Genomic DNA, 17,444 nt, shown 5'->3' on the forward strand with positions numbered 1-17,444 from the left:
CATATAACACCCTGTAAGTGTCACAGCTACAGCACAGCCAGACTGTAAGTAATGAGCAAGCCTTGCTCTGCAGTGAATGCCCTTAGAGCAGCGAAGCAGTAAGGAGACGGGAGGCCAGCCTTGGGAGACTGCCATGCTTCCTAGAGGAAACGAGGTTCACATCTGCGTGGATGTAAGGAACATACACTATTATTCCTCCTAGTGCTTCTCTCGCCCCACAAAGGAAGCAATAACTTAAGGATGAAAAGAGAAGTTACAGCTATTAATGAGTGACTCTCTTCCTCCAGCTCCACCCCTTTCTCCCCCCCCCCCCCACAACTCCATTGTGTATCTTTCTCCCATTTAAAAAGAGGACAGAAGAGAATTAGTGTAGATGCTCAGAACAGTGGCTCTGAAGTGCATCTAGATTACACGACCAGCTAAAAGGGCAACCAGGTGGTTGTCCATCATTCACTGTGAGGGTTAGCCTGGCATAAAGTGAGGTGCAAGAAAAGGTATTTGGATCTAATTTAAACTTGAATTGTATTTAAATATCTTGTCTTCTATGAGATAATGAAATTCCCAACTTTTACTAATAACTAAAAACTGTTAACTTCAAAGCCCAGTGTGGTGGCACATGCCTTTAATCCCAGCATTTAGGGAGGCAGAGGCAGGTGGATCTCTGAGTTCGAGACCAGCCTGGTCCACAAAGTGAGTCCAGGACAGCCAGGGCTATACAGAGAAACCCTGTATCTAATAATAATAATAATAATAATAATAATAATAATAATAATAATAATAATAATAACAACAACAACAACTATACTTGTAAAAGTGTAAGCTGTTTACACATTTAACAGATTAGCAAGTGTATACCTTACTTTATAAAAAAACTGCACATAAAACCACATCAATTGATTGAATAACCAGTTAACTGATTTGTGTTGTGTTTTGTTTTAATCTAGGGTCTCATATAGCCCAGGTTAGCCTTAACTCCCTACCTCACCAAGAAACTCCTGATCCTCCTGCCTTCAATTCCAAAGTCCTGGAATTAAGGGTATGCCCCACTGTAGTGGATGTAAACATGTTTTTGTTTTGATCCCAAGTGTGAGATGGGGAACAGACTGTGAGAGATCAGGTGATGTTTATCCACTAGAAGATGAACCACCTCGTGGGGCGGGGGGGCGCTTGGTTTTTTCCAGCTGAAACGCATCTTAGTACAGACTCCGAGAGGAAATTATATATGAGCCCAGAACAAGGGGCGGGGCTTTGGGGTCTTGGTATTTTTTGGCTGCTCATTGCTCCACTGCTCCACTTCGTTGGAGACGCTCCTAGAGAGACCGCTCCAGAGAACACTTCGGGGCTCCAGGTTCCAACAGCAACTCTGGTTTAATTGCTGGTCTGCTGAAATCCTGCCGGCTACGCCAGGGGAATGGCTCCCAGGAACAGAGTCCAAAAAGGTCTACTTCTGTTCCCATTAGCTTCTTTTCTTTCCTATCTAGGGTACGTGGGTTGGAAGGGAGATATAAACATTAAAGAAACTCAAATAAAGCAGGTTTTGAAAAGGTTGAAACCTACACCCCACCACAAACAACACATAAGTAAACTGTTACTATGGTTGTAGTGTTCACGTTTATCCCCCCAAACTGCGTTACACGCTCTGTAACAACTAGGTAGCATTTTCTTCTCTCTTCTCTTTCAACTCTGGTGCTCCACCTGCTACACAAGTGCTCCTGCATCTAATTTTTTTCAAGACAGGGGTTTCTCTGTGTAGCCTTAGCAGTCCTGGAACTCCCTCTGTAGACCAGGCTGGCCTCGAACTCACAGCGATCTGCCTGCTTCTGCCTCTGCGCGCTGGGATGAAAGGCCCTGACATTTGAGAACTACTCACTGAGCAAACCAGCACTTGCTGCTCTTGGAAAGGACGTGAGTTCCGTTCCGTTCTCACGGCTCACAACCATCCGTAACTCCAGTTCCAAGGCGCCCAGTGCCCTCTTCTGATTCTGCGGGCACCAGACAGGCCTGCAGTGCACATACATACATACATGCACATAAAGCTGATCTTTTAAAAAAGCCTATACATATTGGCAACACCCATCAGATAACTTACTTTTCTTACCTCCAAGTCAGGTCATCTTTAATCTTTTACATCTTATTAATTTCCTCTAAGGAATGACGTTCAAATTCGTCAAATCCCTTTAGTTGTAATATTTCATGTCAAACACAGCAGCCTTCTATCAATGAACACAGGAGTAAGTAGGAATAATCCAGAACAAACTCAAAACAAGGTCCTGCTACATCAGAATTCAGAGTACAGGCTGTAGTAACACATGTGTATCGTGGTAACTATGGAAGAAATAAAGCAGAGTGCCAAAACAGCCTCTTCTAGAATAAACTCTAGCCTAGGTGAAACTGGTTATTTTATGTCAAATTATGTGCATGTAAGTAGACATGAACTTAGTTCTAATTCCACCACACCTTGGTGCTGAGGACTGAACGCGCAGCCTCAGGCATGCTAAGCAAGCGCTTGACCACTGAGCTACACCCTCAGCTCCTCCACAAAGTCTTATCTCTAGTCAAACTCTATTTGAAAGATAAGCAGAAACAAGTTGGCAAGTAGCAAGAATAGTACCTGCAAAACGAAGAGAACAGTTAAGTGTTCTTACTTAAGGAAGTCGAGGCTGGGTGATGATGACTCAGTAGGGCAGAGTGCATGGGAAGATACACACACACACACACACACACACACACACACACACACACACGATGACTCAGTAGGGTAGAGTGCATGGGAAGATACAGACACATACACACACACACACACACACACACAAGATGACTCAGTAGGGCAGAGTGCATGGGAACACACACACACACACACACACACACACACACAAGATGACTCAGTAGGGCAGAGTGCATGGGAAGATACACACACACACACACACACACACACACACACAAAGATGACTCAGTAGGGCAGAGTGCATGGGAAGATACAGACACACACACACACACACACACACAAAATGACTCAGTAGGGCAGAGTGCATGGGAAGATATAGACAGACAGATAGATATAAACACACACACCCCAACACCTACCCAAGGACTAGAGAAATGGCTCAGCACTCATGAGTCTGTACTACTCTTCCAGATGATCCGAGTCTGATTCTCAGCATGCACATCAGGAGTCTTATACTTATCACTCTGGCTCCAGAAGATCTGACACCTCTAGCCTCTGTGGGCACTGGTAGACACGTAGACACACACACACACACACACACACACACACACACACACACACACACACACACACGATTAATAACAAATCTTAAATTCTCTGATGAAAGAAAAAACATAGCACAAAACAAAAGAGAAGAACGTGGAGAAAGGGGAACCTAGGAAAGACAAAGGCAGGAACACAGCCCTAAAGGTAACATGGCTTCCAGTTCATTGTGCTCAGTGCTCAAATCAACAAAAGGCGATGCTCACTTTGACACTGAAACACAGTACTAACGTGAGAAACCAGTGCCTGAAATGAGATGGTCAAACCCAAGACGAAAATGAAAACAGTGCCCACTTAGGCAATCAAGGCGGGAAGGCAGAGTGTGAACTGAGCTGACAGGACTTCCAAGACTGGTGAAATAGTGCCCATGGCGACTGGCAAACTGGATTATAAACTACACTGTGGAAGGAAAACACTGGACTGTTTAAATGTGTTCAACCTGTACGTCACAAAGTACCATATTCACCAATGATAACTAAAAATGTAGCATCTAAAGGTCTGGGAAGAAAGAGCTGAGTGACAGAAACTCCTGGATTTGTATCTTGTCTTTATCATTATTATAAGGGGGAGGGAGGAAGGGAGGGAAAGAGAGAGGAAGAGCGAGAGCTCCTTCCACCTTGGTGTCCAGGGACCAAATTCAAGTGCTTTTACCTTTAAGCCATCTCAACAGTCTAAATATCCATACATTTTTAAGCTAAAATATATTAAAGAACTCAGTCTTTAAAAAAAAAAAAACAAAACTCAGTCTTTTTCTTCTTTTTGGAATCTAAATCTTTATAAAGTCAGTAGCAAAATTAAAAAGAAATTCCACCAGGATTAAAAAAAAAAAAAAAAAATCAAGGCAACACACAGAAGTCCTGATTCTCCCCCAGCATACTCTATAAGCCAACAATGTAAACTATGCAGAACACTGTGAGCTGATGAGTAACTCAAGATATATGCTCCACCATACCTAAGTGCAGCTGTTCTATTAACTGGCATATATGCTTATAATCTTCAGTGTCAAAGGAAGGCTAGTTTTAGCAACAATGCTAGTATTGGTCATTGTCTTCTCTGGCACAGTAGTTACTTAATTAAAAATCCTGCCCCAAAGCCAGGCGTGGTGGCGCATGCCTTTAATCCCAGCACTCGGGAGGCAGAGGCAGGCGGATCACTGTGAGTTCGAGGCCAGCCTGGTCTACAAAGTGAGTCCAGGATGGCCAAGGCTACACAGAGAAACCCTGTCTCGAAAAACCAAAAAAAAAAAAAAAAAAAAAAAAATCCTGCCCCAAAGATCTGTGTCTATTTCTATGTGCAGATGGTACATGGATGTGTGTGTGTGTGCAGATGAATGCGGAAGCATGTACTCTCACATGCATGTGTAGAGCCCAGAAGCCATGACGGATTTCTTCCTCGATTGCTCTCTAAATTTTTGAGACAGGCTCTAACACTGAGCGTGGATCTTGCCAATTCAGCTAGGCTCGTTTGCTGGCAAGCCCAAGGACCCTCCATGTCTTTGCCCGCCAGTATGGATCATAGATGCACAGTGGCACTCTCCTGGTTTTTGGTTGGTTGGTTTTTAGGGGGTTTTATTTGTTTGGGGGGGGGGAGTTGACAGGACTCTACGTCACCCAGGCTAGCCCCGCGTCAGCTCTGTAGCCCGGGAAGAACTAACTCTGATCCTCTAACCTCCTACTCCCACATGACTGGATAACAAGCATGTGTCACCAGAACTTGTTTCCAACGTGACTGACATTTAAAATCACAAGTATGTTAGGGTTAGGGATGTTAGTTCAGAAGAGCACCTGGCTAGCATTCATGATAGACTGTGTTCCATTGCTAGCACTGACTGTGGGGTCAAAGACTACTAAACACAGTCAAATAAAAGAAAAAGGCTGTACATTAAATATGTTCATGACAGTAAAACTAATACTTTGCCCAGTTAGTTGGTTTTATTGCTCATCATACTAAGCTCCAGAATTTAAAATTTTCTTTTCTGCAAAACTATTTCAAATAACAAATCTTTTTAACTCCATTAGTTAGATTAACAAGCTTTCAAGGAGTGGTTTTTTGTTTTGTTTTGTTTTGTTTTGTTGAGACAGGGTCTCTCTATGTAGCTCTGGTTATCATGGAATTTGCTATGTAGATAAGGCTGGCCTCCAACTCACAGAGATCCCCCTACCTCTGCCTCCTAAGTACTGGGATTAGAGGCGTCTGCCACTGTGCCCAGCACTTTCAATGACTTGTAATGGCTTGATTAAAAATGATCTCTAGCTAATTATGCTTAATTCTTAAATAGGATATACCGATGTAAAACTCAGCTATAGAAGATGTGGTAACTTTTTTAAAAGAATGGGAAGAGGCCATTCTTGAGCAGGGAAAGGCATACATTCAAAAGCACTTTGCTGCATGAAGCTTGGTCCCTTTTAGGTTATTTACATAGCGCCAGCAGGAAGTTCAGTATCTTTCTAAAAAAGACATTCTAAACTTTAATTAAACATGATATATTCAGTAATTTCTAAAGGACTAGTCCCGTCAAAACAAACAAAAACAAAACAAGGGATCACAGCAAAAGTTACAATGTAAAAAGACTAAAAGCACAAACTAAGCCCAGTTTCTAAAAAGTAAAATATATATATTTATTACCTTTTCCTATCTGTAGTCTTTTAGTTAGTAAAGATGGATTCAAATTTTACCTTTTTAGAGACTACTAAATTATCTGACAAACATATAATTAAGAGTTCAAAGAAATAAATGTAAAATAGTCCCATGACTACTATTAATAGAAAAAGAGGAGCATTATTAGCCAACAATGGGAAATACACAACTCTGAGAAAAACTAGTTACCAAGCCACTTGCAAACATGACCCGCAGACATTTATTGTCACAATAATTCTCTCATCTGTGACTTCCCTTTTCAGTGTCAATACCTACAGTCAACAGTAGGCAAAAAACTATTAGAGGCTAAATTCCAAAAAGCAAATACATCACAAGACTTTACTTATGAGCCATTTTGAGTGTCATGAAATTCCCCAGTTCTACCCAGAGTGTGAGTCATCCCTCTGTGTCCAATGTATCCACACTGTGTATGTTACCTGCCCTGTTTAGTCATTCGCCAGTAATGACCCTGGTCAGTAGATGTCACAAGTCCTCATTCAAGTAATTCTTATTTTACTTAATAATGGCAATTTCATTACAGTATATTGCTACAATTGCTCTATTTTTTATTATTAGCTGTTGTTAATTTCTTACTTAACTTAATTTATAAATTAATTATCGTAGGTATGTTCATACAAGAAAAGACTGGTTAGGTGCTACTCAAGGTGTCAAGACTGGAGGTCTTGTGGATAAGACAGGCTACTACTGTACCAATGTTGGTCAATCACAAATTTTAATCTGTCAATACACGTACATGACAATTTAAAAAATGAATAGTAGAACTGAATATAACTGGTTCTTCCTTAGTAAACAGCACTAGATCAGTTCTCTTAAAAGGGCAACATCAACTTCAAACATATTTTAAAACAAAAATGAATCCTAAATGCAAAACATTACATCCAACGAAAGAGCTCTAAAAATTTGAGTTTAGGATTTGTTATAGGAAAATATATACAGTATATATGTATATATATGTGTGTGTATATATCATGTATCATGATCTTATATATTAAAAAAGTTATGAATCAAGCCAGGTGGTGGCGCACGCCTTTAATCCCAGCACTCAGGAGGCAGAGGCAGGCGGATCGCTGTGAGTTCGAGGCCAGCCTGGTCTACAAAGTGAGTCCAGGACAGCCAAGGTTACACAGAGAAACCCTGTCTCAAAAAACCAAAAAAAAAAAAGGTTATGAATTACCTTCTATGGAAGGGAATGTTTCTACTCAGCTTAATTTTATGAGAATTCTAATTTAAAAGGAAAAAAAAACCAACCTTCTGTGGAAGCAAGGAAATTTGTACTGCAGGCACTCTGAGGGATGGTAGAACTTATTAGGCAAACACAGCAAGGCATTCTATTTAAGGGAAGCGACTCAAGCAAAAGCAAAGAGGTGGAGTGTGCAGACTGCTCAGGGAAAGCACGCTGGTTAGGAGTGAGAGAGACCAACCTGGTCTACAAAGGGAGTCCAGGACAGCCAAGGCTAACACAGAGAGAGACCCTGGCTCCAAAAAAGCAGTGAGAGAGACTTCTGAGAGGGTAGAACAGTACTGGACTGTGAGGCTTGCACTGTCTGGCTCAGGCAAAGTTTTGGCAGTGTATTTTTTCTGCTATGGGAACCTTATAGGAACCTTTTTTTTTCCTTTTTATTTTCTTTCTTTTTTAAAAAAGATTTATTTATTTTATTTACTGCATATGAGTGCTTTATCTGCAGAAGAGGATATCAGATTATCTTATAGATGGTTGTGAGACACCATCTGGTTGCTGGGAATTGAACTCAGGACCTCTGGAAGAGCAGGTGGCGCTCTTAACCACTGAGCCATCTCTCCAGCAACCCCCCCCCCCTTTTTTTCTTTTCCAATAAAGAAATAGCAAAATTGCATGTTAGGAAGAGAAACTGGCAGTATCACATAGGGCAAGATGAGGAGACAAAGGCGAAAAACACTACAAAACCTCAAAACTGAATAAGAAGCCTCCTCTGGTCACCTCAGAACACCAAGGACATTATTCTGTGTGTGACAGATGCCCAAGAATCTTCCTTTGATTTTTTACCTGAGAAGAAGACAAAAACTACGAGGTAGCAAAGAATTCACTAATGCTAGGTGGGTGCAGCTCAGTTGGGTAGAAGCATGTGAGGTGCAGCCCTCAGCTCTGCAAAACATAATGAATTTTGTAATAGCTCAAAACAAGAGTTTTAACACATTCCTGTTTGACAGTGAAGACTGTATCTATCTATATTCATGTGAAAATTAAGGAAATTTTATCCTTATGTTTTTAGAAAGGTTAAAAGATATGAGAAGTGTTGTTTGATTTAGAAGACAAGAAAAAGCAAGGCCATAGAAGGGCAGAAATATTCCTTCACATTGAACACAAAACACTGGCCATATAGGTGGTTTTAAGTAGAATAGCAGGCCACAAATGGGACTCCGAGGTATGTGGAGATTTAAATTCATTACAGCTGGTGCCCTGAGGTTGGGCAATGGTTTCAATCTCACTAGTTACTTACTAATGACACAATCTTAAAAATAAATGCCCACAGTTGGTGTTTTTAGGTAACTCTTGGGCTATTTTATGGGTAAGGCTAAGGCTGGTGTTCAGTTTTTGCTTAGTACACAAGCAGCTGTGGATCTGACCCTAAGTGTGGCCAGGGCATACCTGTAATCAGCTCTGAGAAGGTGGAGGCAGGACAATGAAGGAGTTCAAGGCCAAACTGAGCTATCTGAGATCCTGTCTCAAAACAATTTTTAAAAAGGGAGGAAAAAAGAAAGCTAGCCATTTTACACCAGGTGTAATTTCTGCACCTCTGTAATCCCAGCTACTGGGGAGGTTAAGACAGGAGGACTCCAAGTTCCAGGGTTCACCAACCCTGGAAGCTTAACAACACTCGGTCTCAAATAAATGAGCTGGGATGTACCTCGGTGACAGAACTCTTGCTTAGGGTTCACATGGCTCAGGGTTCAAACCCAAGTATAGAGGTGGTGGGGTGTGGGAGCACGTTTACAAAACTACTATATTCTATTACTTTTTGCAATTAGCCTAGTATTAAATCTTAGATTTGCATTAAAACATGCTTGTAATATTGCATGTTTGACTTACTGAAAATTCAGGTAAACTACTTTTCAGGGGGACATGCTTCCACAATACCCCCCTGTCTGAGTTCATAACCAGTCTAACCCTTGAATTTTAAGTTAGAAACAGTTTGCAAGAGGAACCTATGAATGCCTGCAACTGGCCTGGCACCCCTGAGTCGCGCCTTCCCGCTCCCCCGCTCCCCGCCCCCCCCCCCCCCCCCCCCCGTCAAACGACAGCGATCTTCGCTTTTGTACTTCTGGATAGTGAGCCCGCGCCCTTGCCATGTAGAACCCCCAGACAAACGTGCTCTTTATCAGAGGCAATCACGGTGGGCACTAGCAAGGCGGAAAATCTTCAGTTTAACCTTCCAAAGAGGTAGCCTGAAAATTCAGTTTCTGAAAATTCACACAACCCACACAGCACTGCAGTAAATACACGCCACCGACAGGAAAGCCAAGAACTTAGCTCTTCTAATTCTACAGCGCGGTTAAATTATGCATTAAGGCAAATAAAATTTTCCATCATTACTCGTTCCAACAGTTCAAGTGATACTAGTTACAATTACCTAATTGTTTACCATTAAAATACAAGGAAATTAAGTTTTCCACTTTTCATCTTAAGGTACGCTTACAGGTTTCGGAGTTAAGGTCTCATCCTTTGACGCTTGCTTTAAAACTGCAACAATGTATCAACTTCACCTGCCAGTAGAAACCCGACAACTCTGGGCTCCAAAAGCTCACGAGTTTATAGGTGAGCTCACAAAACTGTCTGGCTTGGAGACCCGGTCGTGGGGGGTGGGGGGCGGCGGCGTGCCTCGGATTCGATTCTACAAGGGATAAGACTTTGCACCTACTGTCTGTTACGCTCGGGAGACGCGTGAAGTCGCTGCATCCTAGCAAACGTTTTCAAGATCTGCAGAACCCAGATCCCCAGTCTCCCTGCACTTCACAGGACGACAACCGAGCGCGCGAGCCGGTGCCAAGCCCCCCGCGGAGCCCTGAGGTCTGGCCGTCACCCGAGCCCGTCGAGCCTACGTGGCCGGAGACCCCCGCCCCCCCTCCCGGCCCCTCTCCGTCGCCCCCTCAGGCTCCGCTCACCTCCCTCCAGCCGACGGCTCCGGGGAACGCCGCGCCGGTGCAAGGATGAGCGCCTCCGGCCGCAGCCCCGGGACCAAGGCGCTCGCCCCAGGCGGGTCCCCGCGGCGACGCCAAGCCAAGCAGGGGCACCGTGGGAGGCCGGCGCGCGCCCCCGCCGCTCGCCCCCGGCAGGTCACGTGGGCCAGAGCTTCGGACTCCCACCCCCTGGCCTCTCCGACTGTCCCACCGCCAGCAAGGATCCCTCAGCGGCTGTGCTCCTCTGCGCCTGCGCCTCGCTCCAGGGCTCTCCCATTCAAACTGACAACGCCCCGCGTCTTTTGGACCAGCCAATGGCGACGGCGGAGGCGGGGCTAGGCGGGTGGGGGGCGGGGCTAGGTGAGCTGGGGCTCAGACCTGAGAGCTTGCCTCCCTGGCTATAGGGTTTAGTCCTCTTAGTTTCAAAGGGGCTCGTCCGCCACCAACTAGAAGCTTATTGTCCCCGAATTTCTCCCTCAGACGCCGAAAAGTGGAACAATAAACATCAGAGTTCAAGCTGGGTTCTAGTTCAGACTTTGAACGCGGCAGCCCCAAACCCAGTGCCTCTTTTCCCTGCAGGCTCAGTCCCGCCCTGGGAAAGTCTTCCAAGAGGCAGAAGTGAGGAAGAAAGAGGCCTGTGTGAAAAGGAACAGAGGGTCCCGTGTGAAAGTCTGAACAAGGAGCCTCAGTTCTTGAGGCTGTGTCACAATTCTGGCGTTTCCAGCTGTTGGAAAAGCAAACTCCTTTTGACTGCTGGATCGCTGGTTCCCAAGGAAAAACAGTGACGAGTTTAATCAGCTCCAGCAGCCACATTCGCATTCTATTTGTGTCTTCATGTTCAAGTTCACACCGAAGAATAGGTTGTAGTTTGTTCTTCATAAAACATTTAAAACTACTCTCTCTGGTGTGAAGATGATGACGTTAGTCACATTATAGATAGCTACTGCTTATTTCTCCACTGGGATGAAATTTTAATGTTTTGCAGGGTTGGGCACGTGCTAGAGAAATTCTGGTTTCAGTATCTCTCTGGTGATGGCGATGACCACTGTTCCAAGGAACATTTCTCCTTACGTGTGTGTCATGGAAAGTTGTTTGGAGATAGTGTTGGCAGCAACTAGGCCTGGATTTGAGTTTCAGCTCCGCCTCTTCCGACTGACCGACCTTGAAGAAGTTCGGCCGCGTCCTCTGTAGCCTTAGCTTCCTCGCCTGTAAAACACAGGTCTGTGATGATGCTTCAGGAAGTAAAGTTTATGAAATGGTTAACCCAGCTGCTGACACATCGAAGCTGCTCAATAAATGGCACCTGTATTGTTATTTTCAGGAAGCACCCTTAATACGAGGTTCTTATAAACAACTGAATTGGCTGGTTGTACTATTTCAGAGGTAGGTATTATAATTCTTCCATACTCGTAAATTGATACAGTAAGCCACAATGGACAAATGTTAAATTCGGCACAGCCAGTGAATCATTTCTCTCCCGCATCTCTTCTCCCATAGACTTGACTTTCTATCTCTAGTATTAGTTATGTTCATCTTCCTAATCAGTCGGCTGAGTTATCTTCTAAGTTATCTTTCCAAAAGCATCCGTACATCAGACTGTGCCATTCTTCTACTTGAAAGCATTTAATGGTCAAAAAACCAAAAAAAGTAACAAGATCTGGGTATTGTCTCACATGTCTTTAATCTCAGATCATGGGAGGCACAGGCAGGTGGGTCTCTGTGTGGTGGAGGCCATCCTCGTCTACATAGTAAGTTCCAGAACAGCCAGGGCTGCATAGTGAGACCCTACCTTAAAAAAAAAAAAAAAAGAATATATACATATATATTTTACATATATATACTTTTTAATAAGTGCAGTTTAGAGTAATATATATATATCACAGGTTTGAAACTGAAGTGACATAGATCATAAAACAAGAATGTTCAGTATATTTAAAGAATTAAAGCATAAAAATATAATGAATCAAGGACTACAAAAACTATACATACATATATATGTGTGTGTGTGTGTATATATACATATATATATGTATATATATATATATGTAAAACTGTATCCTATGAGAATGCTTTTTACTTTTACTTTTTGGAAAAGTTGATTTTCATTTTTGTATATGTATGTATTGTGTGAATGTGTGTCATGTAGGACCAAAAGAGGACAGTAAATCCCCTGGAGCTGGAATCACAAGCAGTTGTAAGCCACCTGGTGTGGGTGCTAGGAACCAAACTTGGTCCTCTAGAAGAGCTAAGCCATGTCTTCAGTCCTCCCTGCCTCTTGGTTTTAAATTAAAGATGGTATTTAAAGAAAAAAAAAACTGAAGCAATTTTGCTCTAACCTGATTTTGGTTTAGTGCTATTTCCAACTAGCTGGGGAAAGCAAATTACCTTTAGAGAAGCCAAATTTAACCAGATCCTCAAAAAAGTATACAGAAAAAGTTCCAGGAAATGGGAACACATAATCAAATCAGAATTTAAACAAGAAAACATGCTAGCTTATGCAAGGACCTGAAGAGGACAAACAGGCAGCAGAGTCCAGTGCACACAGACTTTGGGGGTACAGTGGCTCACACTGCTAATCCCAGCACCCCGGGAGGCAGAGGCAGGCAGATCTCTGTGAGTTCAAGGCCAGCCTGGCCTACAAAAGCGAGTCCAGGACAGCCAAGGCTACACAGAGAAACCCTGTCTCAAAAAACATATATATGTATGTATGTGTCTATGTCTATGTATGTGTATATATATGCATGAATTAAGGACTGAAAACAAAACCAAGAACAGGAAGATTAAAAAAACAAAACAAAACAAAACAAAAAAAAAAACAAAAAAACAGCAACAACAATGAGACTTCTAGTATAAAAGGGAAGCAACTGAAAATTTAAGTTCAGTGCACAGGTTTGAAAACTAAGAGATGAAAAGTGAGCCACAAGGCACAACTCAAGAAGCATTTTCAAATAAACGTGAAATGTGAAAAATAAAATGAGATGCCCCAACACACATCCAGTCAAAATCCAAGATGATGGGGCTGGCGAGAATGAGTGGCTCAGCACCACATGGCGACTTTACATCTACTCAAAGCTCCAGTTACAGGGCCTCCGAAGCCTTCTTCTCCTTCCTTAGGCACCAGGCATGTGGTGCACATACATTCAGGAAAAACACTCATAAAATTATCTTTAAAGAGCTTAATTCAAAAATGAAAGCTGGGCCAGGCGTGGTGGTTCATGCCTTTAATCCCAGCACTCAGGAGGCAGAGGCAGGAGGATCACTGTGAGTTTGAGGCCAGCCTGGCTTACAAATTGAGTCCAGGACAGCCAAGGGAAAAAATAAAACAAAACAAAACAAAACAAAAAAAACAACAACAACAACAACAAAAAGAAAGCTAGGAATATAGCTCAGTGGCACAGTACTTTCCTGGCATATGTCAATTCCCAACACTGTAAAAAAATAATAATAATAAAATAAAAATGGCCAGGCACAGTGGTGCATGCTTTTAGTGGCAGCACTTTTCCTGTCCTTTATTAAGTTGGTTAACTCAGGTAGTCTATCACAGTGACAGAAAGCTCAGTAACACTAAAGTGTATCCACTTGGCTCTGGTAAATGGCAGAGCAATCTGTCTTGAGGCTATGCTTTTGACATCTCTTTTTACTGTCTCTTACCAATTCATAAAGAAGTGAGGAGGAGAGGCATATGTGACTGACAAAGGATTAACACTTAGTATTTATAGAACTAATAGGGAATGAAGTGACCTAATATTAATAAAGGTAACAACCCAAGAGAAAAAGCACAGGACAGGACCAGTCTTCGAGGGCCCTTCAGCTTCCCTACCTTTTAAATAACGCAAACAAAACAGCAGCGGTGTGACCTGGAGGCTGCCAGACAGCAGATGAGGCCAAGTGCTTTTGACTCATGTGATGCTGTGTGCAAACCAGCTACCCTATTGTTCAAAGGACCACTTAGCAGGGTAAGCTGCAGAGAAGAGACCCAGCAGTCTCCTATGACTGACTGTCCTGAGCCCAACTTTAAAGAGAGTTGGTTCACTGTTCTTACTCAGATGTTCTCCTCTGAAGATAATTCCTCTGTTTTATGATGCTATTATCAGTCTTAATTATGGGATTGCAGATGTGCCCAGAGGTCCCATCGAACAGAATATCCTAGCAACCTAAATTATCGTCGTAAGGAACTCTTTCTACTCTTACTGGCTACACTCCACTTTAAACATTTGTCACGGATGCTTACCAGACATTGGCTTATGAACCAGCATGACCCCTGTAGGACCTTTATCTCAGAGATATAAAGAACTAAGTAACTTTTTTTTTTTTTTTTTTTTTTTTTAATGACAAGGTCTTGCTATGTGACTCTGGCTGGGCTGGTGCTGGCTACGTAGCACAGGCTGACTTTAAAATCATTGAAATCCTCATGTCTCATCCTCCTGAGTGCTTGGTTAGAAGCCATTTGCCCTAGTAGAGTCACTTTTAAGATATATCTCACTTCTCGAGCCGGGCATGGTGGCACATGCCTTTAATCCCAGCACTTGGGAGGCAGGGGCAGGTGGATCTTTGTGAGTTCGAGGCCAGCCTGGTCTACAAGCGAGTCCAGGACAACCAAGGCTACACAGAGAAACCCTGTCTCTTGGCCTCCAAGTAGATGAGTTCTATATCTTGCAGATTCAATCAATCGTGTATTGAAATATCATACATATCCAGACTTGTAATTATTGCCCAAGAAATAGAGTGTAGCAGCTGTTCCTGGACCATGTGGTGGTTTGCATGAAAATGACCCCCATAAGCTCATATATTTGAATACTTGGTCCCCTGTAGTGAAAGTGTTTGGAAAAGATTTAGGAGGTATGGCCTTGCCTTATTAGAGAGGTAGGTCACTGAGGTTTCAAAATCCCACACCATTCCCAGTTAGCGCTCTCTCTCTCTCTCTCTCTCTCTCTCTCTCTCTCTCTCTCTCTCTCTCTCTCTCTCTCTCTCTCTCTCTCTCTCTCTCTCTCTCTCTCTCTCCCTCTCTCTCTCTCTCCTCTCTCCCTCCCTCCCTCTCCCTCTCTCCTCTCTCTTCCTCCCTCCCTCCCTCCCTCCCTCCTTCCCTCTCTCTCCCTCCGTCCCTCTCCCTCCCTTTCTCCCCCCACCTCATGGTTGTTTGTCGTCTCTATGCGTAAGCTCTCAGCTACTGCTCCAGCACCATGTCTGCTTGCTGCCATGCTCCCCCACCATAGGTGGACTCACCCTCTGAAACCGTGAGCCCCATTTATTGCCTTCATCCATGAGCCACCTTGGTCCTGGTGTCTTTTCACAGCAGTAGAAAAGTAACTTAAGTCAGGCCACATGTGATGCATTGATGTTTAATTTCATTTCCGTGGCTCCGATAAAATACTCTGACAAAAAGCCACTTACAGGAGAAAGAGCTTAACTCACAGTGCCAGTTTACACTCTATCTTTTTGAGGAAGTCAGTGCACAAATTTGAAGGAGCTGGTTACATCACACCCACAGCCAAGAGCGGAGAGAAATGAACACATGTCTGTTTGTTGCTCAGTTGGCTTTGTTGATGCAGCCCAGGAACCAAACCGAGGGAATTCTACCACCCATGTCAGGCTGGTTCTTCCAGTTAAGTAGGGCAGTCAAGACAAACCCCCCCCCCCCAACCCTACCCACGCCAGATGTGCCCACAGGCCAACCTGATCTAAGCAATCCCTCACTGAGACTCTCTCCACAAATGGTTCTGTTTTATCAAGTTGACAGTTAAAACACCATCACAGTGGCATACTGTCTTAGCTAGGGCCTCTATTGCTGTGAAGAAACACCGCTGCCACAGCAACTCTATTTTAGTGTGTGTGTGTGTGTGTGTGTGTGTGTGTGTGTGTGTGTGTGTGTGTGTGTGTGTTTGAGACAGAGTTTCTCTCTGTAACAGAGCCCTGACTGTCCTGGACTTGCTTTGTAGACCAGGCTGGCCTCAAACTCACAGAGATCTGCCTACCTCTGCCTCCCAAGGGCTGGGACTAAAGGCTTGCGCCACCACCGCCTGGCCCTTTCCTTGAGGCTGGCTTACAGTTTCAGAGGTTTAGTCTATTATCATCATGGCCGGAAGCATGGTGGCATGCCGGCAGACATGGTGCTGGAGGAGCTCAGAGGTCTACATCTTGATCCACAGGCAGCAGCAGGAGACTTTGTGCCGCCCTGGATGTAGCTTGAGCATAGAAGACCTCAAAGCCCACTTCCTAGTAAGGCCTAATAAGGAGGCCACACCTCCTAATAGTGCCACTCCCTATGGGCCAAGCATTCAAACACATGAGCCTCTGGGGCCACACCCATTCAAACCGCCACAAGTACTATAACCTAGAAATGATTCAAAATATACAGGAAGAATGGAAGGATTACATGCAAATACTACACCGTTGTACATAAGGGACTTAAGATGGTTTTTTTTTTTTTTTTTTTTTCTTTCGCCCCCCCCCCCCATTTGCTTTGTAGACCAGGCTGGCCTCAAACCCACAGAGATCCACCTGCCTCTTCCTCCCTGAGTGCTGGGATTACAGGTGTGTGCCACCATGCCCAGCTAATTTAAGGTAGATTTTGGCATCCTGGAGGTCCTGGAATCAATGCCTTAAACACACTGATAGAGCGCTATGCCAATATGCATAGCTGAGATTATGAAGATAATATTGGCTCTTTTAAGACTATTTGGACAGCAATAACACATGAGTATCTGAAATTCTACCCATTGCTTCCACTCACAACTTGTTCAGTTTGCCCCCACTACCTGTGGCACAGCCATATCCACTGGAAACAGCAAAGGTCATGAAGCCAGCACAGCTGTTTGACAAAGTTCCAGCCAAGCTGGCCAAATGCTATGATCACTGTTGTTCTGTTTCTTACTTTTATGTTTTGGTCTTTGCGTGTTGCATTCTTGGGGACTTTCCATGTTATGATTCATTTTCTATCTTTTCTCAAGAAAATTATGGCTGTGTCTTTTTAGGAAAGTCCTAAACATACTATCCCTTCTGCTTTTAGGGAACTAACTTTATCTGACCCTATTTGGAGGTCTTCCTTATGCCCTGGAGATTGTGATAAATAGGCAAGAAGCTAGAAATTTCTAAATGAAGCTGTGACTCCAGGATTCTTCTTGGCGTGTCTGCCCCTAAACAAACTCAAGCAGTGGAATTGGTGCAGGGTAAACAGATGCAACAGACTCTGACTGGCCAGGAGAATTAGCAGCAGATTCAAGGCCTCCCTTTACAATAATACACTTAGAGCTCTCAGAAATGTAAAGATGGGGGATTGTATAGGGTACACCCCTGGAGGGCTAGAACTCAGTAAATAAGATAGATGGATGAAATTATATAGTAAAAGGACTTAGGTATTAGTATT

General features: G+C 43.6%; 1 protein-coding gene across 1 annotated transcript in view; it reads right to left on the reverse strand.

Annotated features, from left to right (window-relative positions):
• Positions 1-10,178, reverse strand: part of Gpsm2 (G protein signaling modulator 2) — a 47,025-nt gene extending 36,847 nt beyond the window's left edge. The window contains 1 exon segment of the mRNA XM_051165667.1: positions 10,067-10,178. The gene's annotated coding sequence lies outside the window, so the exon portion shown is untranslated.
• Positions 10,179-17,444: the final 7,266 nt, after the last annotated feature.

The sequence above is a fragment of the Acomys russatus genome, chromosome 23 (genome assembly GCF_903995435.1).
Source record: "Acomys russatus chromosome 23, mAcoRus1.1, whole genome shotgun sequence".
Lineage (NCBI taxonomy): Eukaryota > Metazoa > Chordata > Mammalia > Rodentia > Muridae > Acomys > Acomys russatus.